Genomic DNA, 20,207 nt, shown 5'->3' with positions numbered 1-20,207 from the left:
ACCCAAGAAGGAACTCACATGGTCTAGCAGCTAGAGGAAAGATGGCAGAGTAGCTGCGAACTCTGGCTTTGGAAGCTAATGACCCTGCTTTGAGCCACAGCACCAGCGCTAACTCCTTGGATCAAAGAGTGGCCTCTGTAACATTCTCCTCTTAGGGCTGCTGTGAAGACGAGGTTAGTAATAACATGCAGAGAACTTGGAAGCATGCTACCATTCTGTACAGTGGGTGTCGCCCCTGCATAGCTCCAACCAAGCTGGACAGTGCAGGTCTCCTGAACCTTTGTGTCCACCCTTCCTTTCTTACTAGCCCTCCCCAGGTGGCCTGCCCAGTGCAGAAACTCTTCTCTTGGCAACCCATTGCCACAGCTCCGTCCAATCCACACCCAGCCTGTGGCTCTCCTCTGATTATTCCAACCACCCTGGAAGTTCTCCTGACTCTGAACTTCCTTCAAACATTTACTGCCTATTCCTGACTCAAGCTCATCCTTAGACTTTCAAGTGTAGCAAGCAATCAAAGTGCCAAAGGAGCAAGGGGTATTCGGCCTAAGCCTGGAAAGCTCCAATCACATGAAGAGGCCTAAATTTTCAATACCTTCCAGGTGGTTGTCAGCCCTCCCTGGCAACCAGCTCACGGGCCTCCTGCCCTCCTAACAGAACCATGTGGAAATGAGAGCATGGCCATGACTAGCCAGATGCCTATTTTCTTTCTAAGGCTAGTCACTGTGAGTGTTCTGAAATGGGCTTTCCCACATCTATTCTAAATAACCACTTCTACTCTATCACAAAGGCATTTTCACACACAGTCTGCCCAGAATTTGCCCTGACTTTGTTACTGTTGTAATGAAAGAATACATTATACACCTAACCTTTACCTTTTATGATACTAAGGTTTTTGTTTGATTTGTTTTTGCAAAATCCAAAAAGTCAACACAAAAGAACAAAAGAAAAAAAAAAAGCTTGCCACACAGAGAATTTGTGAAGATTTTTTTATACCTAAAAAGGGAATTTTTAACCACAACCTTAGTCATAGGCCTGCAACAGGCAGATCAGAAACAGTGAAAGATAACATGGCGATAGAGAATCTGGTGGATGTGCGCGGGGTTCAGGCGCGGGTGCCAGGACTCACAGGACAGGCTGGCGGAAGTGGGCGCTGTACCCTTATCCCGCCCCCGCCTGACCACCTGCGGCAGCCCGGGAGGAAGCAGGCAACCCCCGCACATCTCCAGCTGCAGCTCAGCAGCCACAAACTACGCAGGCGCCCGCTGATAGCGCCAGGCTCTATCAGAGGCATCGGTGTGAAGGGGAAAATCTTCAACCCATGATGAGTAACCTGTGTGATTCAGATCCTATCTCCTGAAGCTGGGCTAAAGGGAGACCCCTCTAAGGGCACCCACACAGCCACACAAGGGCTCGGCCTGGCATCAACTGCTTCAGGCTCTTGAAGGCTGGGTGAGACAGCAGCTTAGGGAGAGGGCAAAGGCCAAGTGGGATCCCAGAGAGCTGCCAGTCTGGCCTGACATGATCAATGACAAACGGAAATGTCTGCAGGTCCAAAAGCAGGGGTGCCCCTCCTAACCCCTACACTCAGTATGGACCCAAGATAAGCCCAGCCACTCTGTGTCAGCACAGCGCCCTACACAGACAAAGGCTGGGTGAACACAGACCAAGACTGAGCAGAATCATCTAAGTGAAGACAGGGCAGAAAAGGGCTAGTTTGCCGGCCAGCTTTCAAGCTTTCCTTTGCTCCACTTAAGTCCTATCATCCCTTTATGCCGCTAAAACCGAATACACCTGCAATCTGAAGCGTGGGAGGGCATGCCTGCTCTTCAAACATGACTTGAAAACTGTTTTTTTTTTTTTTTTTTTACCTCCTAGGGTGCTCTCATTTTATATTTTTTAAAAAAGAGAAAGTTAAAATTCTTACCACAACTTAGAATTCTTAAACAAAGCAAAGCAAAACACAAAACAACATTAAAAATGTGATTCAAACTGTACCCAGTATCCCCAATGTGTAAAACCCCGAGGCAGAGCCACATCACCTCCCCCACGGGGAACTGCATCATGTACACGTAAGAGCACAGCATTGGTAAGGGACTGTCCTAAGCTTATGCCACATTCTGGGCAATTAGCTTAACTTACCACTGTTGCTAGGCACCAGGTCCTTGTCCATTAAGGCCACAGACCATCCTTCAAGTGACGGTCTTTCTAGCATCTATCAAATGCAACCCCAGCATAAGGCCACCCAATACTTAGTCAATATGTAGTCATCTAAGATCTGGCAAGAGGAAGTAGGTTCCAAAAATAAATTTACAAATTATAGACTTTTATCAGAGTCACCTATGTAGCTGTAAACTACAAACCCCATGGCATTTGGCTGTACTTGTCATCCTATGTCCTTCCCCGGGCACTCAGCCTAGACTTCTGCATCAGCAAGGAAAAAATGTCAAGTATGAAATCTTGACAAAGTCTAGCCTTCCACCTTGTAGCCAGTTACTAGCTCAGTAGGGTGTGTTGAAATTTGGAAATCAAAAAAAGAATCTTGTTAACGTAGAAATCAGATTTTAGGAGTGTTAAATATCTGTCTGCTGACAATTTCAGGTATCCACACAAGGTGTACGAACCATCTCTACCCCGGTCCTCCCTCTCTACCAACAAAATTTAGATATTTTTAAAATCAAGTCATCTAAAAAGAAAGAGAGCCCTGCTAAAATTAAACACCACTGTTTGTAAGAGCCAGAAGTGACGGAGGAGGCCATGGAAGCCGGTGTCTTCCAGACACAGCAGGACTGGCGCACATATAAACTTCAGAGACCAGCAGCTTTCATAGGGGCTGTGTAGGTTCAAGCCAGACAGGGTCCCGGGGCTGAGAGGGTCCAGGATGAGGGCTTCCACCCCTAACCAAGAAGCTGTCTGCAATTGATACCCACTGGCAAAAGGAAAATCTGTTTCGCCAACGAAGTCTCCCTGGGTTTATCCCACACCTCAGGGCAGGCCCTAAGCCTCGGGGTAGAGGGCCAACACCAAAGGAACTCAGTGGTATCTCTGCAGACCTTCTGGCTCAGTTTGCTCTGTTTGGGTATTTTCTTTCTTATTGGTCTTTTTCTCGTTTGATTTTCGTTTTTGTGGATTTGTGTTATGTGTGTATTTCTTGTGTTTGATTTTTTTTAAGAGCAAGAAAGAACGAGAAGTTGGGTGGGCGGGAAGGTACAGTAGATCTGGGAGGAATCGGGAGGGGGAACAGGATCAAAATGCACTGTATGGAAAAAATCTCAATTAAAGTGTTTTTAAGGCATAATTATGATTCATAAAGATTATTAAGATGTCTGTGGCTCCTTGCCACCTTACAAAGCCCTTTATCTGCTTTGCCTCATCCATACACATACAAAAAACGTTCTCTAAGCCAGCTTCAAAGGTATAAAACAGATGTGGAAACCTGTTTAAACAAATAGCTCAAGATTATCCAGCCTGAATGCATGAGGCACTGTCTTCACTTTTGCTGTACAGTAAAGCACACTATAGATCTAACTTTAAGTCATTTAAAAAACTTTTTATTTTGGAATTTTATGACTATCACATTGAGCTTTAGCTTTGCTGTGGACATCAAAGGAGTAACTAATTGCACGAAGGAGAAAGATTAAATGACTCATGGATTGAACTGAACTTCGTCAGTCCAAAGGAGAGCTGGCAGAATACTTAAGTGAAGAAAAGAGATGTTCCCCTCAAGGGGAACACACCGGTATTTGACTTGTCAGATCTACAACCTGAAGAGTAAGAAGCATTTGGATAACCACTCCAAAACAGTCAGACTCCAGACATCCCTGCATAGTCAGAGCTAGACCATCAACATAGCATGAGAGCTGTTTGCTTGTTTGTTCGTTTGAGACAGTGGCTCACTCTGTAGCCCAGGCTAGCCTTGAACTTACAGCAATCCACCTGCCTCAACCATCCAAGCCCCAGGATCCAGTGTGTGCTACCATACACAGCTGAGACATTTTATTATTTACACATTTTTCTTGAGTTTTTTTTTTAATATACAAAACACTAGTCTACTTTGGAATTTCTAATAAATACAGGAGAAAACATTTGACAGACATTAACGGAGACACTTAAAGCAAAAATTCGATCCTACATATTAAAAAGAAGAAACCGTGGAATTGCATACATTTTAATTCCTACAGCCGCCCATATACATAAGTAACATGGGGGAAGGGGAAGAAATCCATACAGAAGCAATTCAGCAGTCCTAACACTAAAATGATACTATCACCATGGGAACTGGTACTTTCCGTTACATATGTAGCTTAATAAGTAAAAGCATTAAGAGTTATGAGGGATCCTAGATACAGTTAGTCTCTCCATCGGTAACAAAGATGTGACCACAATGGAGACCAAATGTCACCTACTGCCAGGCTGAGGCGGCAAGTCTGAGAGTGCCAGGGAAGGCCGAGGGGAGCACGGAGATCTGGGAACACTTAAGGCTCAGGTCTAAATGGGACAGCATTCCTAATGTGGCACTAACGGGACAAGGTCTCACTGCACTGTCTGATGCTGTGGAAGAACCAAAGGACTGTCCCTATCCTGTACCTGAATACATTTTCCTAACCCAAATGTAGGAGTTACATCTCTGCTGATGGCACCCCGCCGTTCAGGATCTGGCAACTGTCTTGAAGTTTTAAATAACAGATCAAACCTGCAAGAATTTCAGAAAACAAACAATGCGAAAAGACTTAAAAATGTTATTATCTAAAGGTTACATGCTTACAAATACATACATTATAAAATATACACACAAAAATAACACACACTAAGCCAGGCGCAGTGGCCCAGGCCTGGAATCTCAGCACTCACAGAGGCAGGGACAGGCAGATTTCTGGGAGTTCAAGGCCAGCCTGGTGTATAAAGTGAGTCCAGGACAGCCAATATACACAGAGAAACCCTGCCTTGAAAATAAAAATTAAAAAACTACATACACATTTAAAAAGTCACATCCTTGGTATGACCTCTCTGCATCATAGCCCTCAATCACCTCTGGGATGTGTGAGTGTGAGTGTGCGTGAGAGTGAGGGAGCACGTGAGTATGTGTACGTGCATGTGTGCACAAGTGTATGTACGGGAGTGGGAATGTGTGTTAGTGTGTTGACGTCAATGGTGATTCCGGTTATGGTTGTGCCCACTGTTTGTACCTATAAGTGATACATTTAGTTTCCCATGCTGCTGGACTCTGCATGGATAGACTCACACTGCACATGTCGTTTTGTCTTACTGTTTTCATTCAACAGCATGCTTCTGAGACTCACCCACTCACGCATTTTTATTGGTTCAGTGGACTCAGACCGTAGTACATTCCGCCTCAGCACAGCACAAACCACTGGATCATCCCACCAGCCTAGGGGCTGCCATTTTCTTGACCTACAGAGGAGGAGACTGAGCTTCCCTAAGGAGCAGCAAAGCCAAATGAGCCTTGCTGCCCCACCAGGCAGTGCTGTCCCTCTGCAGCCTCCTGTGTCCATCAGCTCATTTCCCGCTCCAAACATCCATACAGGGACAGAGCAGCATGTACTAATCCAGCCTCATCTCAGGGTTAGTGTGGCCTGCCGGTGCCTCCTGAAGCACACGGGCTGGGAGTTCTGTCTTGGCTGCACACTCAGGAGTGCAATTGATGAGCTGTAAGTTATTTGCCTGTTGCCTACAAACTTCTCCAGCATAACTGTGCCAAGTTACACTCTTACCAGCTCTTTTCAAGACCCCACCCACATCTCACCAGCACACGCTAGCATCTGAATTTTAAATGCCTGCCCATCCAGACAGCATGTAATGATATGCCATTATGTATTTAATTTGTATGTGCTTGACTATCAATAAGGTCAATCATCTCTTTATGCATTTAGCTTTCTTGTTTTGTGAAATGATACTGGATTATCTGTTTTTTTTTAATTGATTCATGTGTTTGCTTTTTACATATTCTAGGCCTATCTAGTGCCACCAATATCATTCTGAAATTTTTTCTCATTCTTTGTGCTGTCACTAGTAAGCATTCACCTATTGTGGAAAATAATAATTCTGGAAGACTCCTTGTATATCTTTACCTTTCTGTACTATTCTAAGAATCACCAGCGGGGTGGTGGAGCTCACGCCTTTAATCCCAGCACTGGGAGACAAAAGCAGATGGATCTCTGTGGTCGAGGTCAGCCTGTCTACAGAGCCAGTTTCAGGGCAGCCAGGGCTCCAAAGAGAAACTGTAACTTGAGAACAAAACAAAACAAAACAACAAAACCCCAAAACCTAGGTCTCCACCTAGAATCCTCCATATCCTTCTAAACACTGTGTTTTGAGAAGGTCTAGTTTGTGACTAGTCAAGAAAAAGGCATGCTGGGCACGGTGGTCCACACCTTTAACCCCAAGACTCAGGACGCAGAAACAGGAAGATCTCCACACCTTCTAGACCAAGTCAGTCTACACAGAGAGCTTCAGGCACGCTATGGCTACAGCGCGAGTCCTTTTCTTAGGAAGGAAGGAGGGAAGGAAAGGCAGGACAGGATGCTGATAACAGTCCACATGGAACAGCAGGGTGTCAGCCCACAGCTGTAACATAAAGACAAACAAGGAACTGAAGACCACCCAGCCAACCCCACAGTTCTCATCGCAGTTCCAACTCCACTCTTTAAAGCCTCCCTTCCCTTCAGCCCTCTCTTTGACCAGCTCATACCACACTAATCTCTACCATCCACTCTGGCCCCCAGGCACACACTGCTGTCATGGAACACGTATGTTATCTTCAACAGAAAGCACAACCTGTCTCCAGACAGAGTTCTGCTTAACAGAGCCTGGGAGAAAGAGTGAACCTACAATGCGTTCAAAATTATTTACTGTTTCAAAATGCAGTTTTAGGATAAGTTTTTTAAATTTCAGAACCAAAATATAACTTACAATTGGGAAGCTGTGCAGAATAAAAATACACCTTAAGTCTCAGGGTAGGAACAGGTTTTAAGAGCTTTAAATATCTTGCTGAGGAGCCTGTACTTTTGCTGTGGGCAGCAGAACACAGCAGGTGAGATTTAGAGCTGGAGAACCAATGAGTCTATTTTATCACTCCATCATTTACTGAGCGTCCCTGTGAGAGCCACACAGAGAATCACTAAAAGATACAACAGAGAGCAACAGAGAGGCATCACACTAAACTCCAAAATATCAGCAAGATCATGTAAGACAGAAGAGCTATTGTAAATGAAGTTTGAAAGAGGCAAGACTGACATAAAACTTCATGTAATAATGATGATAATACTGTGAAAAGCTGGCAAGATGGCTCAGTTTAAGAGCAAGTACTACTGTAAAGGACGGTTCGCAGGGCCCGTGCCAGGCGGTTCCCCCTGTGAGTGCTGTGTGAAGAAGGGCTCGTTTCCCTGGCCAGGCAGAGAAGATGCCAGGGCCTGCCTAGCAGCTCGGGAATGAAGCACAAAAGGCTGGCAGCACTTTAAAGGGGGGAGGATGTTTAGAAAGCAAAACAGGACTGTGAGCAGGTACGCTCTTCCTGGGCCTAGAGATGCCATTGTTGTAAGGACAGAATGAAGAAGTCTGCGCGGCCAAGTGCTAGCAGAATGGCCTGCAGGAAACCAGCCCTAACCAACAGGAGAGCAAGAGAGCCTCATGTGCGGACACGAGCAGGCTGGTGCCCAGGACGGTGGCAGCCCCTGGCCATGGAAACAGCCAGCTCCCTCTCTACCACGGCTGACTCTCATTTTCTGTGAACCCCGTGCTGGAATCCTTTGGCAGTGACTCATGGGGCAGTGGGGCCACTCAGCAAGCCCACAGCCCTTCACAATAGACTGTGTAGGAGGCGAGCAGCTCCCCGCCTGTGGTCTGCTCAGCTTTTTCCTTTCTGCATTCTGGGAGGATTTGCTTTTCAGCCACATTTCCCTCAAAACACAGCCTGGAGGCGATGCTTAGTGCACAGATTTCTGAGCGATGAAATAATCCACTCTGGCTTCCTAGTCATAATGAAACTAAAAACAGTAAGAGGAGAAAACAATGGGGTCATCATCACACCTACAAAAACACAATTTCATACTCCAGTGACAGAAAGAGGTCAGGGGGAAAAAGCTCAAACTAACATTTTCCAACCTTTCACTGAGAGCGAGGGCTAAAACCACATGTTTTGAAGGCTCATGCTGTGTTATTATTAGAAGTCACAATTCTATTGATACTGATGAGTCACCCTTATCGGCGGAAACCAAGCATGTCCATCAACAGCATGCTGCAGTCACCTCCGCCTTTTCTTTATTACTGGTCAGAGAGCCATGGTAAGCTTCTCCCAGCTACCGAGGCGGCTGTCTCAGCCTCTGAAAAGCTTTCCTCGCGCCAGCTCAGCTAGTTTGCATCATCGTCTGGGAGTCTAGGATGATCTGATCAACTCCTATCCACAAAAGGAAGTTTATGTAGAGACCTCAGAAAAACAGCATTTCACACCTTCCCATGAAATACCCAAACTGAGTTATGTAAACAACACAGCTGATGGAGTCAGCTAAGTCCGGTAGCATCTTCCTGACCCAAGGCTGGGGTGCTGTTTTTGTTTTTACATCATCGATAGATAGCCAGCAACAGATGCAAACAAAGCCCGTGGTTACCCAGGGAAGGCTTGCTAGTCACACCCTCTATTGCCCTGGCCCCTGCTTCTGCACCCTGCTGCCCACAGAGGGACAAGCGGGCCAGGTCGCAGAGATGCCAAGGAAGCCCCCTCCAGTTTTGTGTACAGCCCTTGGGGTGATAAGTAGGAAAAGCAGCACAAGTCCCTTCCCTTTTGTCAGCTCTTTCCGGGCTGAGCTCGAAGATTCCCCAAACAATAAAGTGAAAGTCAATTTTCCTTTGCGTTTCCAGAAATGCTAGTGTTCTCTATGCTGTCCCTTCAGAGGCAGATACTGGTCCTCCTTCCTACCCACCAGAAGGCTGTGTTGGGCAGAGGAAGGAAGACTGGAGAGAAAGGCAGCCCCGTCCCCAGGCCACACTGGCCCTGAGCACTGCGGAATAGCCAACAGAGCGCGTGAGTCAGCAAGCTGCGGGTGGGAACTGCTGACAGCTCAGTACCCTTGCATGCAGAGGTACACAATCAAGAGCAAACCAAAACGGGGGCACACAAGAATCTCCACCCCCGACACCAGTTACTGTTTTCCTACATCAGACCAAATTAAAAAAAAATACAGATAATCTACACCCTGGCTTAAAAAGATGTAATGACCAATAACAATCAGTAGTGGAAAAAAAAACAAAAAACAAAAAACAAAACCCTCACTCTCTGTTCCAATGTGTGGAACAGCTGCATTCAAATCTCATGAGCCAGTTAATTTTAACTGGCTTTAATTTTAACTAGATTTAACTGCTTTTCCTCTCCTCTGACAAGTCAAAATAGCTGCCATGCTGACCACAAGAACTGGTAACCGAAGCACAGTTCCTGTTTTTCCGAGGAGACTCGCATTCAAAGCCACACTATGAGGTGTTCAGTACACGTGGGAACTGAAGTGTTGAGTGAGGGACACTGAAACTTCAGACACTAATTCAGGCCCCGTGGCTGTCGGTACACGGCCATCTATGCCAGACCCTGACCTACATGCCCTCAGCTCTGCTCTTCTGTTTAACACAGAACCCCAGAGTCCCCGTGGAAGAACTGGAACTCAAAACACACTTCCTCAAAGCCAAGTGCAGTGTGTTCAAGATGGAGCATCGCAGGACAGTCCGTGAGAATGCATCCAGCTTACAGTATGCGTGTGAGGTTATATTTGTAACTTAAAAGTAGGAAATGGGGGCTGGAGAGATGGCTCAGTGGTTAAGAGCACTGTCTGCTCTTCCAAAAGATCCGGGTTGAATTCCCAGCACCCACATGGCAGCTCACAACTGTCTGTAACCCCAATTCCAAGGGATCTGACACCTTCACACTAATGCACATACAATAAAATTAAAACAAATTATTAAAAAGGTAGGAAATAACACTGCCACAACAGTTCCAAAACTAATGAAGAAAGCCTCCACCACCGACCCCCCATTCCTGACTGAATCTAGGAAACTGTCTAATTAGCAGAAGATGAAGGACAAAGTCTTCCAAGCGACTTCTGCACAGGATAAATATGAAAACTTTCAAAGGGGGGAAGAAAAGTATTGACAGTCATCATCTCTTAGTACCCACAGGAAGCTTCTCAAACAATTTTAGTCCCAGGAGGAAGAGGACAAAGGAAGGAGAACAAAGAAGAGAAAAGCTGGTACTAGGAGGAGGTTGAGGAAAGACGGTGGGAGGAAGGAGCGCAGAAGGAGGAAGAATCAAGAGTTGAAAAAGGAAAGAGAAGAGAGGGTGCAGAGAGCTGTGGAGTCTGGGGGAAAAGACGATGTGGAGGTTTATTTATACTCAGAAGCAGAAGAAAGGTAGGAACGAGAGAGCAGTCTTCACTGGACAATGCCCTTCTGCAGAAAGCCGGTCCCCACCCAGCTCAGAGCGCCCTACCTCAAGGTTGAGGTCGTAGTCCAGCCCAGTTCCAGAGGTTGGCACTAGATGGCGCCACCAACCCAGCATAGCATGGTTGCTGGAGGGGTGTAAAGCCACGCAGACCTCCTCCCCCAGGAGTTGTTTACCAGACAACGACTTTATCTAAAATAAGCATCGTTCCCTTAGCCCATCAGCCTCTCTTAGCGTCCAGCCCGCACCACTGTGCTAACAGAAAGGGACAAGCTAATTCTGAAATGAATTCCTCAGCCCATTTTTATCAATGACTCTGGGGGAGTGGGAGGGGGAAGGTAGAAGAGGTTGACACACTGTCTCCCCACACCACAATATTCAAGAAGTCAAGCATACTTTCACAGGATTTTTGCCACTAGCTGACAAAAATCAACAGTCCTTGACCCTGTTGTTTCCCTCTGAAGATCAGCTTGAACGTCACATGACATACTGCGCTGGGGCTGAAGTGCTGAAATCCAGTGTCTCACAGACAAAGGCAGGATGAGGAACCATCTGGGTTTTACACCTTCCTTCACTGTAGTTTCGTGTCCTCTGACCCCCTGTCTCTGCTTCCTGCCCAGTGCCGGGTCCACAGAGAGACCCTCCTGCTCACCATGGCCCTCCAGCAGCAGGTAACCGTGTGGGACGGCCCAGGCAGCCCACCTTGCTTGCTTTTCTGCCCTTCTCCTGTTCAGATGCTGACACCTCTGAAAAGCAATGCTCTAGGTGTGCTGGGTTAGACATTTTCTCATAAAATTCTATCTAGACAATCCTTTCCTGATAGTGGCTAGAGATCAAGAGGGCAGGGGCTGGCTAACGCACCAAGTGGCCAAGAGACAACAGAGCGGGACATGAAGGTGGCCTCAAGGGGACAGGGGAACTCACGGCAAGCCCTCCCGGCTTCCTTACAACTCTGATGACGCCTGTGGTCCCTGATGCTAGTCATGCCAGGGGATGTGTGGAAAGTAAGTGTTAATTTGAAATGTGTCTACATTTTCCTCTCACTGAATGGTAATAATATCTTTCACAGATAATTTCTTTTTTTTTTTTTTCCTTCCTTCAGTTTGACTCTTCAGGGTTTACTCATTTGCATAATATGGAATCTTGAACCCATATAGATATTCTACAAATCAATGCAAGTAATTCTCACACTAAATCAGCAGCTTTAATTTAAGCTCATCATTGTTTGCATAGAAATCTTTCTGCACTCATCTGCTTGATTTTTTTAATCACTTAAAACCTCCAGCACTGCCACACTGAGCATCTCCGCATTTAGCCAGCTCCAAATTTTGAACTGAAGGCTAAAAGGAACGAGTGCAGCACATTCATACACTTTACCATTTCCCTAACTGAGCCTTACCCGTGCACTTAACGGTCACGCAGCCCCTAGGATGCCTCTTGACTGAAATGTCAATTTGCTGTCCAGCCCAGGCAGAGTGACGCTGAGTAAGCATTCTGAGCGATGACCCTTCCAAACCCCAGGTGACTGGGACACTTGCCAAGCAGAGTCCTTCAGATTCATTCAGATCTCCAGTTGAAAGTTGCAACATGCTAATCTGGCAAGATAATCTCTTCCTGAAACTGCCTAGAATGGGGACAAAGGTTACTGCTTTCTCTGTCACTGCCAGCTAACATTCCCAATTAGAACTGGTCATGAACGCGATTGTTCCTCCAGGGTATAGTGTTCCCAGGATTGAAGGAATCCTTGCTTTTATTATCTTTTCTTCCTTCCCTCACCAAAAACCTCAAATGGCAAATTCTTCACCTATCAAGAGGATGGGAGTGTGAGGAACAGAGATAAAGCCTGGGGGTGGAGAAACAGGATTCATGCTCTCCCTCTTTATCTCTTGCTTTCCCATGTAATCACTTTTACTTTCTGCTCCTTAAATGCTTACTTAGTAAGAGCTGAGGAGCACAGCCATTAGAAAGAGAATCTTGATTGTGACTGAGGAGATACGCATTCAATCCAGGTTCCCAGAGAAGTTGTTTTCCAAGTTCATCTTTTGAACGGACGTCAAGAGAACAGCCGGTATTTCAGGGTGAGTTGCCTAAATGTCCACTCCTAATTTCAGCAGTGGCGGTCCCACTGCAGAGAGAAGGTGGCGAGGGGGACACACAGCATGGTGGCCCCTGGTCACATCGGATGTCTGGTGTCCCTTCCCTGCTTTCCCGCTCAGCACCTGGCGCCATCTGTGATGCTGCTCCAGGTTGCTAGGATGATTGACGTAATTCAGACAACATATATGCAGGAAAAACACAGCCTTTTAGCATGCCTTATATCTGACCTGTTTTAAATAGGTACTCAATATTCCTATCCAGCTGAGCTTCCAAGGAAGGTCCAAAATCATTCTACCTCCAACTCCTTTCTCTACTCCTCTGGAGTCAGAGCTTCTTGCTGGAAGACAGGCTCACATTTTCACTAACCATCTTTGCATAGGTCTAACACAACATTGTCAAACAATGTTAAAATGCTCAAAGTAACAATGTTAACTTGTATTTTTATTCCAAGTATGAGCATGAGTGTACTTTGGGCAATTAGCAATTCTGTTTTTGTCCAGTTCTAAAGACACAGGTAAATAAATCAATTCTGGACTCTGTAGACAAGACTATCATTTGCCAAGATGGCCCCAGGGGTTATAGCGTGGGTTACACAATACTCCAAAGGGTCAAAGATAGATAGTTGTGAATTAATAGGATCAGGAGGCTGGAGGAAAACAGCAAGCCCCAAGTTTTAAAATAGCCTTGTCTAAAACTCACATGTGGAGATGGGGAGCCTCCCTAACCTTCCGACTCGGTCAGATCCCCACTCTGTATCCTATGGAGAACGGCTCACCTCCCCTTACACAAGGCAAAGTGAGCTATCTGTACCAACTTGTCCATCCTTCCAATGGCATCATATGCTTCCGAAGGGCCAGGACTCATTACCAGCCACAGTGAAACACACTCCCCACATGCAGGGGGATCTCTGAGTTTGAGGCCAGCCTGGTCTACAGAGGGAGTTCCAGGACAGCCAGGGCTACACAGAGAAACCCTGTCTCAAAAAAAACAAAGTGCGGGGGTGGGAGGGTGGGGAGGTGGGAGGAGAATCTGTGGCTTCTGGAACACTTACAAAGATAGTGAGCACACATGCTCAGCTGTTCATTTGGTTCTCATATTGGGACTGGAAATCACTCCTGGAATCAGAGAAGTTCCCAACCTTCCACAGGTTAGACTCAGCAGAGTCCTCAGGTATCTGCCTAGAGTGGCAGGGAAGAGAGAAGAGACGGGGCCACAGTGACAGCAACTTGTGCATGCCAAGGCCTTCTTCTGAAATGGCCTGAAGTCTGCCTGTATCAGCTGGAGCTCCAGGAAGGACTAGAAAGAATAATGAGAGGTAGAGGGGCTGGGCTGGTGCTTGGGAGCGGAGAAGATGAACGCCTACACAGGGCCACGGGGAGCTGGCCAGGAGCACTGGCTGTCTGCACAGCAGCAATGTGTCCTTGCCCTCCGGAACAAGACAGAAAGTTGGGAGGAAAACGACATGTCTTGAACCCAAAAGACAATTCCTGATGAGGAACAAAGGAGATGCTGACCAGGGTGACCTGCCGGGAAAGCCGTGATGATGAAGTCACGGGGAAAAAGGAGCAACGCTTTGCCTGTAATCCCGAGACTAGAATGACATAGGACGTGAAAGGTTTTCTGATTGGGGACATTCATTATTTTGGTGAAAAACAAAATGGGGGTTGGGGGGAGGAAGCTCAAGGAAAAACAAAGAAACTTTGCCAGAGGTTTGAAGTAGGGCCACTAGTGCAATCAAGCCACAGATTCCTCAGAGATGAAGCGGGCCTTAAAAAGGCAGCGGGGTAAAGATTATGAGACCATTCCCCTCTGCAAGGGAACAACAGCATGTTGATTGCAAGGTTAAATACATCCTGGCTTTAAGTAGACTGACATCTGAAATGAACAAAAAAATTTTAAAAACTCAAAGGAAAATCTTGACAAATATTTTTTCTGTTAAATATTTCCTAGACCAAAGCAAACAGAAGAAGAAAAAAAAAAAGAAAGAAAGAAAGAAAGAAAGAAAGAAAGAAAGACGAGTTAACAATATTTTGAGCAACCTTACTGGGTTTACAAAATGTTTAGTTCACATTGTCTCCAAATTTTTTGTGACTATTTACATAGAATCTTAATATGTATTAAATATCCTGTCACATGCTGTCACTAATAAGACAGAATTTTTTTCTCTCAATACCATGGTTGGTCCTGTTTTTCCTAATGCAAGTCCAGCTCTGCCAAAAGCTCCCCTCACAGACCTTCCAGTGTTTGCTATCAGTTCTGACTTCTGAACTTTGAGTGCTTCTGCTAGGGCCTGATGTCACTGTCATCTCTGCAATGCCCAGATGGAAAGCCGAGCAACAAGGAGGCACAGGGAGGGTGTGCTGCCTGAACTGCAGAAGCAGACAAATGTTACACACTCGGCCTGTTTCCCGTTTCCCGCTCTGTGCAGACTAGGCTGAGGTGGTACTCTCTCCAGGCTGCAGGATCACAACTTGCCACAGTGTATTTCAGATGGAGAAACAACCTCCAGGCAAGTCCAACCTCTTGACATTCCAACATGACACTGATAACTGTTGAGAACCAGTGGAGTTCTTAAAACAATGCTCGGAAGGTTTTAAGTAAAGTTACAGGTTTGTGTTGGGCTGCATTCACGGCCACCCTTAGCACACTTTGAACCGCTGGGCCTTGAGCTGAACTCTACATGCAGACATTCAAGAGTTCAGATGGAAGAACCGGCAGGAGGCCTGCTTCGCAGGTTGTTGTGGGAGTCGGGGAGACGCATGCAGGCAGAGAACCTAGCGTGCTCTGAACGATCAACAAAGCACACATATTGTTTTCATTGGTGTTCTCAAATGCAAACAGGTATGGAAGTCTTCAGGCCTTAAACAAATCACTCTACTTTGGTCAGCAACAAGAAGCTCACAAACAATGGTTCTCTGCCTGCAGAGCAGCACTGTGCCCAAGGTTCAATCTCAACCTTTCAGATTCAACTTTCCATTAAAAAAAAAAAAAAAAAGCGAAGGTAGTAATTAATCCCTGAATGAGATACAATGTTGACTTAGGCCTTCATTCTCCTTTCTGGTTTCTTGACTATGGTACTACTCATTTGTTACACATGTACAAATCATGTACTATGTGTCAGACTTCAGAGAATAATCAGCCTGAAAATATTAAACAATAACGTGTTTTAGTATATTCGGTGGTGGGAAATAGGCCACCTGCAGCTTTAAAAAATCATATTTATTTATCTATCTATCTCTTTTACACACACACACACACACACACACACACACACACGCACACGCACAGAGCACAACTTTCAGAAACTGGTTCTCTCCAAACTCAAGCTTTTCAGACTAGCCAGACTTCGGCTTAGTGTCTTTCTCCACTGAGCCATCTCTCTGACCCAGCCCCAGTTTTTACAGACTTCTCATCAACACTTTAGAATAGGGGATCCTAACAATCTGCAACAGGCAAAGGACCTGGAGCACAAAGACAGCAGCATTCCCACTCGTCCTGCCTGGCAACAGCAGACTTAGAAGGAAGTGGCTGCCCCACGCTCCTAGCCTACGCCCTTTCCTCATTAGGACCAGATACACAGTCTGAGGGATGCAGTGGAAGACAGAAAGGAGGCCCCTTTGTTTGTGATTTCAGGTTTTGAGAAGGCAGAGACATAATTTTACAGCAGGTGTGAGGCAGTCTGAGCAGAGCAGGGCAGAGCAGGGTGCAGATGCCCACCTCTGAGACCGTTCTCTTTCTAGCCCCCTCCTCCAGCCCTCTCCCCCGAGAAACAACAAGGTGCTAATGTACATAAGCACTGACTCACTCATTCAACAGTTAGGCCAGCATTTGAAACAAACCAGACGCCATATCCCTGAAATCCAAGGTTTAAAACCCAGAGCCGTGTAGTTCAATAGCAGAGCCTAAGAGACCAAGGGTCTCTTTCTTCCTTATTAAGACTGGATCCACACCAGAGATGCTAAACAAGATGCTAATCCAAGGAAAATTAAACTGCTCCCAACAAAACTGACTGGCCTGGGCCCTTCTGCTGGCATCATAGGAGCCTGGATTACAGATTCTGGGGGACAGTCCACAATCACTAACGAATTACCAAGTCCCATCGGCTGTGCTGACAGCAGACGCAAGTGCAGGCTGGCTTGAGAGATTTGAATGTGAACCTGACCATCTGGCTCTCTGTAACTCACTTTGATCACAAAATGAATTGCAACAAATTGAAGAGCACATGGCTGGAGTTAATTGTCTCATCTGTAATCTGAGCCTACTTTTAAGCACTTATTATTACCCTCTATCAGGTGGAAACATTTCCTCCCATCACGGCAAAGTGCATTTTCCTGATGAACTGTAATGGATCATTAAATTCCATATCTGAATAACAATACTTTGCACTTATTCAGTGTCTTTCATCCTGGGATTTCAAGGCAGGTTGCAAATAATTAAGCCCCTCACACAGCAGCCAGAGGTGAGTGGCTGGAAAGGAACTGCCTCAAGATTCCGAGTCTGAGGGCATAATTCAATAGGAAGAAAACACATGGCATCCTCCCAGACACGGGTAGCACTGAGAGTAAATTAGGGGATGTTTTATTCCCTCCAACCCTCTCTGCCTCACTCCTGTTCCTTGGTAGATTCTGTGCTACAACATGCAAAGCATGAAGAACTAACAGGAGTGTTTACAATCTAGCTAGGACTTAGACAGCACATACCTCAGGAAAACAGATCCCTAAGAACTGACATTGCAACCCACTTGCAGAACAGATACCAGAAGAATTTACTCAAACATTTAGATTACCATGCAGCAAACCTGAAGCCCCCTAAAACACAAAATGTAAACATTACACGCCCCAAGACTGGTACCCACCTTCATTTGAATGATTTGGGGTTTCAAAAATGGCAAATAGCACCAAAATGGGTAATCAGTCGTTTTAAAGAACAGAACACCAGAAGCCATTCAAAGTTTCGTGGCGATCAATAGAGACACTGACAGGCCTTTCACTGCAACATTGTGGCTGGAACACTGAATTAGCCAGACTAATTCTAACAAGATGTCTCTCCCCGCCACCACGTTTATTACCTGCAAGAATGAAAAAGGCTGGCCACTGGTAAGCTGCTGGAGGCTCAGGACGGGATGACCTCACGGTTTTAAGCAAGTCGCCCGCTGCCTCGCGGAAATAGCCATATCTCTACCACAGGAGAGGCAACCGCGGTTCGAGCCCAGCGGTTCCAGCCAGCCCGAGCTTTAGCGGCGCAACAATTTCCTACATGTTACATTTTAATGATCCGAGAAAACCGTTACTAGAGTAAGCATCTCTAGTTTTATTCTTAAACACACAAAAGCAAAGAAGGAAGGAAGGAAGGAAGGAAGGAAGGAAGGAAGGAAGGAAGGAAGGAAGGAAAAAAATCTCTGTAGGCATCGTCTCCGCCAAGATTCCCACCAGGCAGGGAAGGAATTTTATCTAAAGTAATTACCCTTTTTAGTTAAATACACTCAGCAGATGAAATGTGCAGGGCGGGAGACTACGACTCTAGACAGCGAAGGTGAAAATCCAGGAACACGTCGCCTGGCCGCCCACGGACCGCTGCGAGTCGCGGCTGGGTGTCCGGGGCTGGACGCTTCAGCCCCTCTCCTTCCTGGAGGCAGTGACAGCAGGGGCTGGACCCGCGGGAAGCGAGCAGCACCTTGTTGGGCCACACACAAAACCACCTGGACCACAGCCCGGCAGGAACTTCGCCCAAGTTGCAAACTTGCATGTGTGCAGGAGCACGCGGGGGAGACGCTGCGTGCCGTGGCCCCAGGGCGGAGGTGTGCCCTGACCCCCGCCGCCCGGCCGGCTCCCTCGGACCGCCTGCAAACCCTCGCCCGGCCCGCGGCCGCCCGGACGCCGGGGTCCCGTCCCGCGGGCCCCGGGGGGAGTCCGGGAGCGCCGCCCGCCGCCCTCTCCGCGCCGCTCGCCTCCCCAGCACCCTGCCGGTGAGCGAACTGCGAGGACTCGGGGGCCGCGGCGCGGGGAGGTGCGGCGAGCTGTCCCTTCCTTGAACTCGCCTCCTGGGTGGAGCCCTGGGGGGTCGCGGACAGGTGTGGACGTGTGCTGTGGGACGTTGGGGGGCGGGGGCGGCGGTTTGCAAGGTGTCCCCCTCGGGAGCCGCGAGCTCCCCCGGGCACGGCTGCGCCCGGGCGCCCGGCTGCCTCGTTCCGGGGCGCGGGCGGCGGGGCCGCGGCGGGCAGGGGCCGGAGGCCGGGCGGGCGGGCCTGACAGCTGCGGCGGCTCCCGCCGCGCTCCCCCCGCCGCGCCGCTGACTTACTACCCTCGGCTCCTCCTCCCCCTGCCGGTCCAAAACAGCCGGCGACGCGGGCGCGATACAATGCCGCCTCGGCCGCCGTCAACAGGCGGGCGGGAGAGCGCGCCCCGCCGCCGCGCCGCCGCCTCCGCGCGCCTCCCGCCCCCCTCCCGTTCCTAGAAAATGCCAGGAGGCGCCGCGGGCGGGGACCCGCCGCCCGCCGCGGCCCCGCCGCCCCGCGCGCCCGCTCCCCGCGCAAACTTGCCCCGCCGCCCGCCGCGGCCCGCTCGGGCACTCACCTCCCGGGAACTTTGGTCCTCCTGCGCCGGGCTCGCCCGCGCCTGGCCGGCCCGCAGCCCCCTCCCGGCCGCCGGCGTGGTGGGCGGTCCTGGGGGTCACCGAGAGCAGGCGGAGGGCTCGCGCATCACATGGCAGCTCGCTCGCAGCCCCCCGGGTCCGGGGCGGGGGAGGGGCGCGGCGGCGCGCGGCGGGGGCGGCGGGGGGGCGGCGGCGGGCGGGGGCCGGGGCGCGGGGGCGACCGCAGCCGGCGAGCGGCCGCGGGGCTGCTGCTGAGGCGGCGGCGGCGGCGGGGCTGCTGTGCGCCGCGCGGCTCGCGCTCTCCCGGAACGCCCACACTCTCAATCGCTACATTGTTGACATTCGGCGCTGACGTCACCCGCTCCCCATTCACAATAACTTTACGGGAGCGGGGCAGCGCACCTCCCCGGCCGCTGGGGCGCCGTACGCCGGGCGACTGGCGTAAGCCGCTCCGCGAATGGCGCGCTCGGGGCGGGCGGGCGCGCGCCTCGCCGGCTGGCTGGGGAGGGGGCGCGCCTCTCGCCGCCGCGGACGCCGGGCCCCCGGCTTTGTGCCGGCTGCGCCGCCCCGAGAGCCCCGCCGTCCCCGCCCGGACGGCGGCCTCGCTCCGCCTAGCTTCGCGCCGGCCTTGAAAGTCGGGGCTCGCGGGGCAGGCCGGGGCCCCCGCAGCGGCGAAGGCCCGTGTGGCACGTGGGGACGTCGCCCGAGCCGCGGGCACCCAGGAAAGGGAGAAGCCGACGCGGAACGCGACGTTCCCGCTGCGGTGGGACCGGAGGAGCCCAGGATCCCCGGAGAGCTGAACCTGCCGCCTTTTGTGGGAAGTGGGCCTTGACAGAGCTCCCTGCGAAAGCGGTCCAAAAGGCCTACCCCACCCAGGAACTGTTTCCTATTCCAAAAGAAGAGCCCCCTTCCGTCCGCACCCCTCTGCGCTCCGGCAGCCCCCCTTCCCCTTGCCTGCCCCTCTGATGCTGTCAGGGTGCGGCCGCCCCTGAAGCCGTCGTGGGCCTGAGGAGGCTTGCTAGTGGTAGTCGAAAATTTAAAGGCAGTAATTGGGACTTAGGCCGAACGACGTCGGCAGTAAAAT

At 49.2% G+C, this 20,207-nt stretch overlaps 1 protein-coding gene across 3 annotated transcripts in view; it reads right to left on the bottom strand.

Moving 5' to 3' along the window:
• The window catches only part of Bach2 (BTB domain and CNC homolog 2), a 337,625-nt gene extending 318,360 nt beyond the window's left edge, over positions 1 to 19,265 (bottom strand). For 2 of the 3 annotated variants that reach the window (XM_021650826.2, XM_060373441.1), the window contains exon 1: positions 19,105 to 19,265. The gene's annotated coding sequence lies outside the window, so the exon portion shown is untranslated. Of the gene's footprint in view, positions 1 to 17,995; positions 18,320 to 19,104 lie in introns of those variants that run through there. The other variant, XM_060373444.1, reaches the window with a different exon arrangement.
• Between the last annotated feature and the right edge of the window lie 942 nt (positions 19,266 to 20,207).

Source organism: Meriones unguiculatus, chromosome 20 (assembly GCF_030254825.1).
Source record: "Meriones unguiculatus strain TT.TT164.6M chromosome 20, Bangor_MerUng_6.1, whole genome shotgun sequence".
NCBI lineage: Eukaryota > Metazoa > Chordata > Mammalia > Rodentia > Muridae > Meriones > Meriones unguiculatus.
This window is presented reverse-complemented; position numbering and strand designations above follow the sequence as displayed.